At 34.3% G+C, this 12,780-nt stretch overlaps 1 protein-coding gene across 8 annotated transcripts in view; it reads left to right on the top strand.

Moving 5' to 3' along the window:
* LOC145298110 (syntaxin-7-like) overlaps window positions 1-12,780 on the top strand; it is a 156,438-nt gene that overhangs the window by 43,507 nt on the left and 100,151 nt on the right. The gene's annotated exons all lie outside the window — the stretch shown is intronic.

Genomic DNA, 12,780 nt, shown 5'->3' with positions numbered 1-12,780 from the left:
TTAAGAGGGTCTTTGTGTAATTATGATTAGGTGGGGAGGTTGCCACTCTGACTTTGGGTTAATGATAGGGCTAAGGAAAATTATGTGTGAACATCCTGAAGACTTGATAGAAACAAAACAAAAACATTTAGAATTTAGAGTGGGGGTTGGTTTCACATAAATGTAAAATAATTCACCATTTGAAGACTATCCTAGTGTTTTAGGACAGTTGACCAATTTATTTTTTTATGGGAGATTAATCATGTGCACTTTGTTTAAACGATTTTAATGCTTTTTTTTTTTTTTTTTAAGCGCTTATATGAACTCACAGGGGAAGTTTGTTTAGTGGGGAACTCTGCGACTTTTACTTAGCGTTATTGTTAAGGCTAAAGGTTTTAGTGGGGAGCTTGCCACTCATACCTAGGATTAGACATAGAATTAAGCAAGTTTTTTTTCTTAAGAGGGTGTTTGATACCCATTGTGAAACTTTACAAGAATTATGACAAACAGACAAAAAGAAATGTTATTTAAAAAAGTGACGTCCCTCTAACAGAAAACATGATGTTTGGAAAAATATCAAGTATTTAAATTCTATTTAAATATAAAAAAAGAAACGAGTTTTTGCTAAAGCTGACAAATTGTTAAAAATTTTGAATTAATGTTATTTTGATTTTTAATTACATTTCATATCTTTTCCTACCGTTTTTATTTTTTAACTGAGCACCTCCTACAAATATTTAAATATTGATTATTTTTTTATTTTCTTTTTAATAATCGGGTAGATTAGTTTCCATTCGATAATAATTCACTGAAAACATTTTTTAATGGATGAAAATTAGAAGTGTGTGTACCGTTCGTACACGTGAACCAAAACAATGATAGTTCACATTTTCACTTGTTAAAATATTTTAAAATTTACTACTACCCAATTTTTTAAAAATATTTGTATGGTTGATAACAAAATAGCTCTAAACATGTAAGAATTTTTTTTTATAACCAGATTTTCAATTTAAAAAAAATCGATTTGAAATAAAAATAAACAACAAAAACAAAAGGCTGTTTACGCCATGTTATCGCTGCTTCTGCTACTATCACTACTACTACAGAAGTCTTGATTCAAATTCATACCGATTTTTTTTGGATATTGTTTTTAAATTGCTACGTACCACTACAGAAAACACTGTTCAAAATATTACCGAAAATGCTGTTTTATGATGTTCACATTTTTATCACTTTATTTGCTTAAAACTCTAAAAATATATAATGTATGTTATTATTTACTAATTCATTTGAAAGTATATTCATTTCTGAACAAAACGGTGGTATTTTGAAGACTTAAAGTGCTTTGTTTTTTAAAATATGACTATTTTAGCAGAAACCCCTTGAAATCTGTGATTATTCAAAGTGTTTTAACGGCTATGTGTATTGCTAGTAGTAGCAGGATGAGAGAAAATGAAGGAACAATTTTTTGCTACACCCTCCCTGTACAAAACTGATGATTTTAGGGTGAAGGAATTAATGTTTTTGGCCAATTTTTCGATATTTGTCTGGCGAAGGTTGAAGCTTTAAAATGATACCTATCTGGCAAAAATCCGTGGCCCGTGTGGAAAGTTTTTGCAAAACATACAAACACACATACATATATTTTCGCTTTTATATATATACTAGCGGGGGGTACCCGGCGATGCGCGGGTGTTTTGAGGTAAATCAAAACTCCGGGGGGGGGGGGTTAAATAATAAAAAAAAAATGTTTTGGTAGGTGAGTATGAGAATCGAACCCGTACCCTTGAGTTGGAAATCAATGTGTGAAAAAAAAAAAGTGCTACGTTAACCATTAAGCCACGGCGACAGACAACTTTAAGCAGGTTTGAATTTATTTATTTAACTATAAAGCAGGCGTGCGCAATAAAAGTTAACTCTGCTGCTTCCATTTGACCTAATTAAGAAGGTCAAATAGAAGTCACGCTGGACGTTTTTCCCGGCGCAATGCTGAGAACGTCCGTTTGAGCTTAGTTTCAGTTTATTTATACTAAAAAGCCCAATCAACACGCGAGAAGCCAAAATAGCAATAATTTTGTAAAAGTCGACGTAAATAAATCTATAAGCTACATGCGTTCCCAAATCCTACATATTATTATCTAGGACCTATATACACAGTTTTAAGCGATAGTAACGACCCTGGGAGTGTGTGCGAGAAAAGCCTTTTGTAAGACATACACGAAATGGTCACACACATTTTGCCTTTTATATATATATAGACTATTGCCCGGATGTTTCGAGGTGTGTGTGCTCGAGTGGTGGTGGGGTGGGGGGTTAATCAAAACATACGAATAAGCGAAGTAAATATTAAAAAAAAAACACAAAAAAACTAACGTATGGCAAATGAACGATGTTAAATGTAAAAATGGGAAAAACAAAAGAAAACGCAAAAAATAAAACAGAAAAACGAACATTAAAACTTCTTTAAAAATCTGAAAAATAAAAAGCAAAAAAAAAAGCACTGGCTTAAATAACCCTGTTTCAATATTAAAATTTAAAAAAATTAAAAAAAAAAAAATAGACATCTCTCATCACGATTTGAACCCAAAACCTTTAGATAATGAGGCCACGCTCTAAGTAACTGAGCTAAAACGACGTCGACGAAATCATGTTGCTTTTTCAAATATTTAAAATAAATCATGTTCTGATGTCGTATGATGCATTGCATAGAACCAAACTCGTCATGAGAGGACGGTTTTTGCTGACCCCCCCCCTCATCCTGTAGAAAACTGCTGATTTTAGGGTGAAGAAATTAACGTTTTTGGCCAATTTTTCGATATTTGTCGAGCGAAGGTTGGAACTTTAAAATGATACCAATCTCGTGAAAATCTGTGACCCGCGTCGAAAGTTTTTGCGAGACATACAAACATACACACATTTTCGCTTTTATATATATAGACTAGTGGGGGGTACTCGGCATTGCCCGGGTGTTTGTAGGTGTGTGTGTTTTGGGGGGGGGGTCAAACAACTCGGTTTAAAAAAAAAAACGTTGGCCGAGTGTTTGGAGGTTTAAAAGAAAAAAAAGTTTTAGTAGGAAAGTAGGCTTGAAATCCGAACCTTTTGATGTGGAGGTGGAAACGAAATGGAAAAAAAAAAACCCTGGGACCTAACTATCTCGGCCACGAGAGAAGATGAATGAAAAGCATCTTAATTTAACGTTTATAAAATGAAATTAACAGATGCGAGAAATTTAAGTCGCGTGATATTTGACCTTGAAACATGACGTGGATGCAAGCCAGTTTTCACTTGTTTTATACTGAAAACGAAAGAAATATGCGGCAATCGAAATATCTGGAAAATATTGCTCGTGAAAGTCGGGCAAATTAAATACACACGCGATCTTCGTTCTTAAGTCGTAGATATTATCATTTAGATGTGATATAAAAAGTTTTAAGAAGGAAGGAGCCGAGCGAGAAGGCCGACGAAAAAAGCCTTTTACAGACATACACAAAAAGCGAACATGCACACATTTTCGCTTTTATATATATAGATATAGATGGCAGAATGATCATTCTTCTGTATCAAAGTGCATAGCTTTCAAAACTCTGCAGGTCAAAGTGCAATTGGATCTACATAAAATGCAGAACAACTGGTGGAAAGAAAAAGCTATACTGACATGCACAATGCCAAGAAATTTTTGGATTCAGTAAAGGCGGTCTATGGACTCTCAATCTCGGGATGCTCTCCCTTACTATTTTCTGATGGCTCAACTCTGATCAAAGACCAAGCAGGGTTGAGTAAATGCTGGCAAGAACACTTTAACAATCTTCTCAACCCGAAGACATTCAGATTCCTCAGATACCCTTGCTGAACCACTAATAGCAGGAATCAATAAAGCAATCGTTCAAACAAACTCCTGCAAAACAGCTGGAAAGGACGGAATACCTACTGAAATCTGCAAGGCGACAGGCCCAAATGCATTTAAAGTCTTTCATGATCTACTGCAAAGCATCTGGGAGAAGGATAAGATGCCAGATGACTTTCGAGATGCCTTGATCGTCTCCCTGCATTGGTTAATTAGTTTAGAAGTAAAACCTGTGTATACAAACATGTAAACGTACCTAACTTCATAAAGATAAACATAAAAGTACATTTGACCCCGTCAGACATAATTTTGAAGTACTATAAATATTTCTTTCTTGTATGAAAACCATATTATTATTATTTATTGAGGTCAACACACATTTATTTTCGTAGAACGCAAACATAGTTCAAAAGTCAGCTTTATTAATATCAATTACGCAGATAAACATGAGATTAATAACTCAAATGTTTTCTGGTCGCTTTTGATTGATTACATTGACTCATTTAAAGTGATTTTTTTTTTTTTACTAGTTTGTTCAGGCTGGGTATTGGACATCCTACCAGATGCTAAACATTCACCCGCTATCTTATACGTTCCTACCGAGAGATTTTTTTAAGATTCTGACCGTCCCTTTGAGTACAATTATTTGAATCTCTCTTGCACTTGGTTCACCAGGTATATTTGTCAGGTATTTTTTGAAATTCTTTTTCATGAGTCCAGTTGCTTCTATAATTACTGGAATGATAGAGATCTTCCTAAGATTCCAGTTTCTTTTCATGTCGTACATAAGACCTTGGTGTTTCGTTATCATTTTCCTCTCAGTTCTATTTAACCTAGTGCGTCTGCTGGTGATCTTGTCCATCCAAGGTTTCACCACACTACTCGGTACCTCCTGGTAGATGTCTGCGATGACTGTCAGACCTTTTGAAACAAGAATGGAGGCATAGCCCTTCCCCCACCCCCATCTCCTCTCTTGCTGGAGATGACATCAAGGTGGAGGGAAACTTTGCACATTCCATGACAAGATCCTCCTTGATATCCTTGCCAATCTGTCATTCTACTTGTTGCACTATTGGAATGAATATATACCAAATTTATTACTTGGCAATAAGCCTAAGCTTATATATGCACATGCACATGCACTGACCTGCAATTTGCAATTATATTTTTTACATAAAGATTTTTTTGTTTTCAATTTTCTTATCGGTTTGTTCAAGCTGTGGATGAGGCATCCTACCTGCTAAACCTTCACACGCTATCTCCCATATTCCAACCGAAAGATCTTTTTAAGATTCTGACCGTCCCTTTGAGTGCAATTGTTTGAATCTTTCTTGCACTTGGTTCACCAGGTATATTTGTCAGGTATTTTTTAAATTCTTTTTCATGAGTCTAGTGTCTCCTATAATTACTAAAATGATAGAGATCTCCATAAGATTTCAGTTTCTTTTCATGTCGAACAAAGACTTTGGTATTTTGTCATCTTTTCCCTCTCAATTTTATTTTTAACCCAGCATCATTGGGGACACTAATTTCTACTAAGGTTGCTTCTTTCCTGTCCTCAGTCAGTGAAAGATTGGAGTAATTTTATTTTGTTATAATTCAGTGTGCCTTTTTTTTTTTTTTTGGAGCTGGATTTTTCCCCACATTAAAAACTGACCTTGTATCCAACTCTGCCCTCGTGGTGAGACAAGTAGATATATACTGTCCTATTTTCCTTCTCTTTCCATTTAGAAACCACAAAATGAAAATTTTTTCAAGGGGTTCTATTTATACTAAATTAGCAGGGCTTCCCAGCATTGCCCAGGCCAAAAAACTTTATCCCTCTCTATCTATTTCTTTACCTTCCTCTCCCTCCGTCCCCTTTCTTCCCTCCCTCTCTTTCTCCTTCACTCAGCCCATTCTTCTCTTTGGACATACACACATGGACAACTGTCTCTTAAATAGATATCTTGAGCAATGAGTCTGCATAAGGGAATTAACTCGTTGGTTAAAAAAAAAAATCTGATATTTCCTTTTAGTTAGTACAGGAAATCCACACGCACTTACCAACAAAATCTATACCAATTTAGGATCAAAAAATGAATATTTTTTTTTCTAAATTTTAAATATTCAATCAGGGCAATGCGAATCAGGAAAACAGCAACTTTATAGGTCTTTGTTTTGTAGTTTTTTCTTTTTTTACTTTTAGTTGGACATACATACAGACAACTGCTTTTTATATAATTGATTAACACTGTAAACTGACTCTTCAAATGTAAGCATTTATTAGTAATCTGAAAATCCTCATTCGATTTAATGTTACCTTTGCATGTTGGCATTGGTTGGATGGTTTTTAGAAATGGGCTTCAAAACTAATCTATCTCTGGCCAGGGCTTTATTTCTCTTAAATCTTATCGCTTTCTCCCATATTTTCTTTTTCCTTTCTCTGCCAACTGATATTGCTCGCTCAGCTGTTTTACATCTACTAACACAAGGAAAAAAAAGTGTGTGTGTGTGTGTGTGTGTGTGTGTGTGTGTGTGTGTGTGTGTGTGTGTGTGTGTGTGTGTGTGTGTGTGTGTGTATATATATATATAATGCAGTGTGATGCTATTTTATGTTTCTGAATTTTTTACATGAAAATTGATAATTTATATTATTTGGGTTATTTGGACTACTGTTCTCATGAGTTTTTTAATTTTATTATTTTTGTACATTACACTCTTCTGGAGGTTGATGGTTCAATTCTCAGTGCAGGTGATACTCAAAATACAATTACAAATTACTTAGAACTTCTACATGATCATGACTGATGGAACAAGAGCAAGCTACCTTGCATGGATTAAATAAAGGGTTCTGTTTAAAATTCAGAGCAGATTCCCTGAGTTCAACTATTTATGTCTAAAGGTTGGAGATAAGATCAACTATAATATTGTGAAAAATAGACTCAAGATGAGAACAGTAGTTGGAATAATCCAGATAAAACAGTGCATTTTTGATTAAATAAGAAACTTTTACTTTCTTTAAATTAGATTTTATTTTGGATTAATTGCTCAGAAAATCAACTTTAAAATTTTTATTGCAGTTATAAAATTGTGTATGTTATTGCGTCTTTTTTACAGGAAGTCATCCATACAATAATGTTCTGTTGTGGGCAGGTATGACACAAGGTCAATGCTTTCCATTTGTACGTCCTCATATTCGGCTTAATGTCCGTTCTACATCCTAGTATATATTGGTCGGCGTTTAGAAATTGATCGCCACTTATTAGGTTTTTGTCTTTCTCTAAAATCCAATTTTAGACTTCTCTTTTTCTACATTGGCAAAGAACTCGTGTCTTTTTCTTTTTTTTTCTCCAATATGGCCATACTATCAAAGTCTTCTCTTCTGTACATCTTCCTATACTCTCCAGATTTAAACTTCCTCTGAGGTCATCAGAACTAAGCCTGTCTTTAAAACTCTTATTACATATTCATTGTATCATTCTTATTCATGCAACGCATGTCTTCAATCCTCATTTGTTATTTTTAATTTCCGTACATTATTACACTGCGTACACATGCTTGATAGACGCTTGCCTTACAGATTATTAATGGCAGAAGTTCCCTGAACTTAGTCCATCCATTCCTAACTCTTGCGATCACACTAGCACCTTTTCCACATTGTGCTACAATGCTATTATCAAGGTAACTGAAGACTTTGTTTGTATGGCCACATTAACTAAATAGATGAGAGTTCTTGGGTGAGTATTAGAACAGTTGTAGTAGCAAGGTTAGTTAGTTGGGACAGGCCAAGAAAAATATGGGAGAAAGTGATAAGTATGGACTTGAGAGAAAGAGGGAAAAATAAAGACTTGGTCAGAAGTAAAAAGTCAGTTTCTGAAAGCTGTCCAACTCTTGATGATGTGTAAAAATGGATGCTTAACCAAATATGTTAATGTAATTGGTTGCGCCTATAGGATCTTAAAACTCAAATATGCTTAAGAATGATTTCTTTTATAGAATTACTTGATCAATTTGCGTGATTTTTTTGAATACACACTTAAAATTCTTGCTGGTGTAATCCCTGAAAACTGCGAAGGGAGAAAAAAAATAAATGGATTAATTATCAAAACTATTCCAATAACAAGATATTTATGTTAAATATATGATAATGTAAATAATAATGTAATTAATGTTCATGGGAAAAATATGCTTATTCAATTATATTTCACCTTTTATTGATACCAATCCTTTATGAAGCTCAATGTAACTGCATAGAGTATACAAATAATTGGCAAAAGGTCTATATTCCAAATTTCAAGATGTTGTCGATCTTACTGTTTATTTCTTTAGGCATGTTAATATGTTCAATTGTTGACAGCACCTGTTTCGTAGCAGAGAATCATTCATGTAATTATGTCAATGTTTTATTTATTCTGCCCTTAACTCATCAGAAAAAAAGGAACTCCTCAACTTTAAAAGAAAATGAAAGGAATATGGGCACGATTAAAAAATCGGAGAAGTTGCAATTGTTTTCTTTTAGTTACGCCATCTTATATGTATATATATATATATATATATAACGCCCTAAAAGTCCATTTTGTGACCTTTACTATTTTTCTTCTGCCCAGGGTATTTAGCGGTAACACTCCTACTTCATTTAAATTTAAATTATATGAAATTCACTTGATTATTGTCCACAAAATCTGCAAATTGTGACCAGTCAGTGTATATTTTATTCAATTAATTTTTTTAACCTCCTGCCAATTACAAAAATTGCAAATTTTCACAAAACAGATATAACTTTCTAATGAGGAAGTATGGCCTTGAAAATTAAATTGAAAAAAAAAGAAAAATTAATAAACCTCAATTGCATTGTATGGCGTTCTGATGACTTATTTTTAATAATTCAAATTACAAATATAAACAATGGTTTCTAAAAAGACGAGAACACTGTTATTCATTTAACACTGCCACGTGCTACGTTCTTGGCTATTAAATCTTCCATCCATTATTCACTTCAATTGAAAACACCAAAAAAAGATGAAAAGGTATTTAATGTATTTTTATTTAAAATTCTGACAAGTACAGAGTAGAACGATAAATTTGTCACCCTAAAGAAAACAACACTACAGCTTTATTTTAAAACTTAACTTGATTATGAAGTTGAGCTGACATCTATTCAATGTAGCCGCCTTCAGCCTCAATATGTGTCCAGAACTGGGAACATGCTTTTTCCACAAGCGCCAGCAAGAGCTCGGCGAATGGCACCAATCAGGCTTGCTTTTGTGTTGTGGGAGGTTATGTTGGTGATGTTCTTGATGTATGACCAAACAAAGTAATCCTGTGGGTTCAGGTCGAGGGGGAGAAGGAGTGGAGGCAGTGAGACAAGGATGCAAAGTCATAGAACTCCTTCTGAAGCCAAGCCTGGGGCTCCTTGAACTTGTGAGCCAGTGCCGAGTCCTGCTGCCACACCCAGGGTCTGCTAGCGGCCACCGGATTGCACCAGGGGATCACCACATTCTTCAGCACATCCAGGTACACTTTAGTGTTGACTTTCAAGCCGACTTTGAAGATGTGAGGTGACATGGTGTGGCTCTCACTTAAAACCACACCAAAGACCATAACCATGGCTAGAAACTTCGTTGAGCTGTGTCCTCAAGTGTAAAACTATCTAGACTTGGATTTTAAGGGTGCTGGCAATGGTCCTGTTGTCATAACTTGGATCGGTAGAGAGCATTTGTATAGCGGTGCATCTCTGATATCGCTCGTTAAACATTGTCACTTTCAGACCTGATAGAAGGCTCCTATAGCTCTTGGGATTTTTACACAACTGGCCAACTAGTAGATAGTCTGCAACAAAAAAAAGAAAACTGGTTTTCATCAAACGGAAATGGAATCATGTCTTTTCTGGGGCAACAATTTTATCGTTTCACCATGTACATCTTCAAAAATTGGAACAAAAAAATAAAACTTTTTTTTTTATTTTTGCATTGTTATAGTATTCTAACTGCTTATTACTAATAATTCACTAGCAGGAAGACCCAACGTTGCCTGGAATCAAATAAGGATCAACAACAAATGTTTCACCTTTACATATTTATTGTCATCAAAATCTGTGAAATCTCCCATTTTTCAATCAAATCGATTGATTGCCTGCTCTAGTTGGGGGCCCATTGTGGTGCACTGGGAGTGAAGCTTCATGTGCCTCTCGCAGTGACTTAGTCCACAATATATTGTAGTTTACATTGCACTGTAGAGAACCTATTGTTGATTTTATAAAATTATTTTTTTAATTAAAGCTTAACATGCAAAAGTTAAGCTTCATGGTGCAATTGTGCTCTAAACAGAAAGATTCATTTCGAACGTGCCAGTCTTATCAAAGAACCTACTGTTGATTTTATATGCTGAACCTCAAATGCACTTGTGATGTTAGGCTGTATAAGGCGTTTACTTTGGTCAATTTTATCATCAGATTATTTTGATTATTAATACTTATTGAAGAGATTCCGATACAAAACCTACATAGGCACATAAAGTACATTTATGTGAAATTTTTAAAATATCAGCCCAGCCATTTAGGAGTCTATAAGAAATGAACTCTCACATATGCACACACTATTTTTTTTTTTTTTTTAATATAATAGCAGAGATAGATATGATCATTAATTCTTTGGTTTAAAGTTGCATTAAATTCATTAAAACTTCTTGAATATGAACCAGATATAATTTTTTTTCAGTCTCACAATATGGAATCCTTTGTTTTCCTGCCTCTGGATTGTAGTAGGCAAACCATATTAGCTGTTTTTTTTTGTTTTGTTTATTTTTTGTTTTTGTTTTCTTACTGAAAGATTTTCTATTTGTACTGATTTGTCATTGCTATTGCATATTTTTTACGTATTTTAACGATTTTAATTAGGTAAAAAATTTCTTTAAGAATTGAGCAAGTAGAATTAGTAGTTTTTAAAATGTATTTTAAAATTTCCAATGCAATTTGTATAGCATTTGAGATTCCTTAGTATCCTGTTTGGTATGTGAGAACTAAATCGATCAATATCTCCATTCAGTCTCGAGAAACATTCAATACCTCCTGCGTAGGGTAGCTCGTGTAATTGTGAAGCAAGGGTTGCACAATCATCAACTACACCTCTTCTGAATCAATGCCGCATGAGTCCAGTGGCAAGAAGTCTAGGACAACTGGAAACAATGCCAAAATAAAAAGAAAGCATATACACTGCATTATACAGCACCTGGAATTCCCAAATGGTCGCTCATTTTAGTACTGACCCGATTCAACGTGGCCTTTTTTTTTTTTTTTTTTTTTTTTTTTTACATGGTGGTCACCACTTATCAAGGCCGGGAAGCCACTCAGGGATAAGGGTTATTGCAAGTACAGTATGTTAGTGTGGAGATTTATAGAAGTGTTTACTTAAGGGGGCAGTTCATTAGGAATTTGTTTATGTTGGACTTGAAGACATCCAGGTTGTAGTCAGGTGGGAAGCAGGCAGACAGAAGAGTTCCACAGGCGTGCAGTTCTAAGAAAGAAGCTTTGTTCATGGAATCTACGTTTTGATTTAGGCACAGATAAAGAGTGGAGAAAATTTTTTGACAGTGGATTCAGCTAGACGGATGTTTTTTATAAAAGATTGGCGAGGGGGGACCAGAGATTGGAGTTCAGACGAGCACTTGCCATGGAAATAACGATAAAACAAGGATAACTCTGTGTTGCTTTAAATGAGAGAACAAACTGAATTGTTTTATTGATTGTTTATTACCAATTCACACATGCAGCTGTGAAAACTGCAGTCAAGAAAAATATTTGCATAAATACAAGGGCAAAATGTACATCAAAACCAGAATTATACAATGCTTTATAAATAACACATAAAGGGGGAAAAAAAACAAAGGTAAATAGTCATTACAGTGACACAAAATACATTTGAGACAAAGAAAGGTTTTCTCAAGATCACGTGGATTGAGGAATTTGACTGCCAAAAAATATACAAGTAAAATGTTGAGAAATATTGAATATTAGTTGTACATACCTGGCGTTGCCAGGTAAAAAAAAAAAAAAATGCCCAGCAGAGGTTTTAGTTACATACTATTTAAGATACACCAATTATCTTAAGTTATGATTTTCCTTAAAGTTAACCATTTTTTGAAGCATAAAACTGTAATCTTCATCTATGAAATTCAAACAGGAAAATAAAATCGCATGGTCTAAAAGGAAATAACTCCTAGGTTAAATGAAAACTTCCGTTTTCCAATGCAGTTGATCTTGGTTACACTAATTAAAAATAAATTAAAGTAAAAAATAAATTAAATAAATCCACTCTATATCATATTTCTAAATAGAATACTTAAAACAATTCTATCACTAATTTCCATTAAAATAAAAGTTAGAGCTAATTATTAAAACAGATTTTCTTTAATGTAATATGCAAATGAGATAACCTATTGAATGTTGATTCCATTTTAAATAAATAGTATACGAGATGGAAATCATGCATGAATAAAAGTATATAAGAGTCCGTTTCAAGGGTTTCCGGTTTTAAGACAACCAATTGTTTTTCATTTGGAAGAAGACCTGCTGTCAATATCTTTGTCTTATTGGCATTTATTTTCATGCTGATCTTTAAAGCATAAGATTGCGTCTCGTCACTGGTCGATTGTCAGCAAAGTTTTCACCCACTATGACGATATCATCAGCGTAGTCAAGATGAAATATTTGTAGAGTATGACTTACTGTTACATGATGAAAGTTGGCCAGGGTGTTTAATGTGATTCAGTCGATGGCGTAATTGAAGAGCATAGGTGAAAGAACACATCCTTGTTGGACGTTAGAGTAAATGTCAAAGAAGTATGATTCCTAACCCTACTTGCAGACTTTGGTGTGTGTGGTGAGATTGTAGACTTTAATTAGGATGGGCAGTTTTGGGGGCATGCCATTGGCATGCATGGCCTTCCAAAGGGCTCCTCGATCAACAGTCAAATGCAGT

The sequence above is a fragment of the Euprymna scolopes genome, chromosome 2 (assembly GCF_053919585.1).
Source record: "Euprymna scolopes isolate OS-2025 chromosome 2, ASM5391958v1, whole genome shotgun sequence".
NCBI lineage: Eukaryota > Metazoa > Mollusca > Cephalopoda > Sepiida > Sepiolidae > Euprymna > Euprymna scolopes.
Note: the sequence above shows the minus strand (reverse complement) of the source record. Positions and strands in the feature narration are given on the sequence as shown.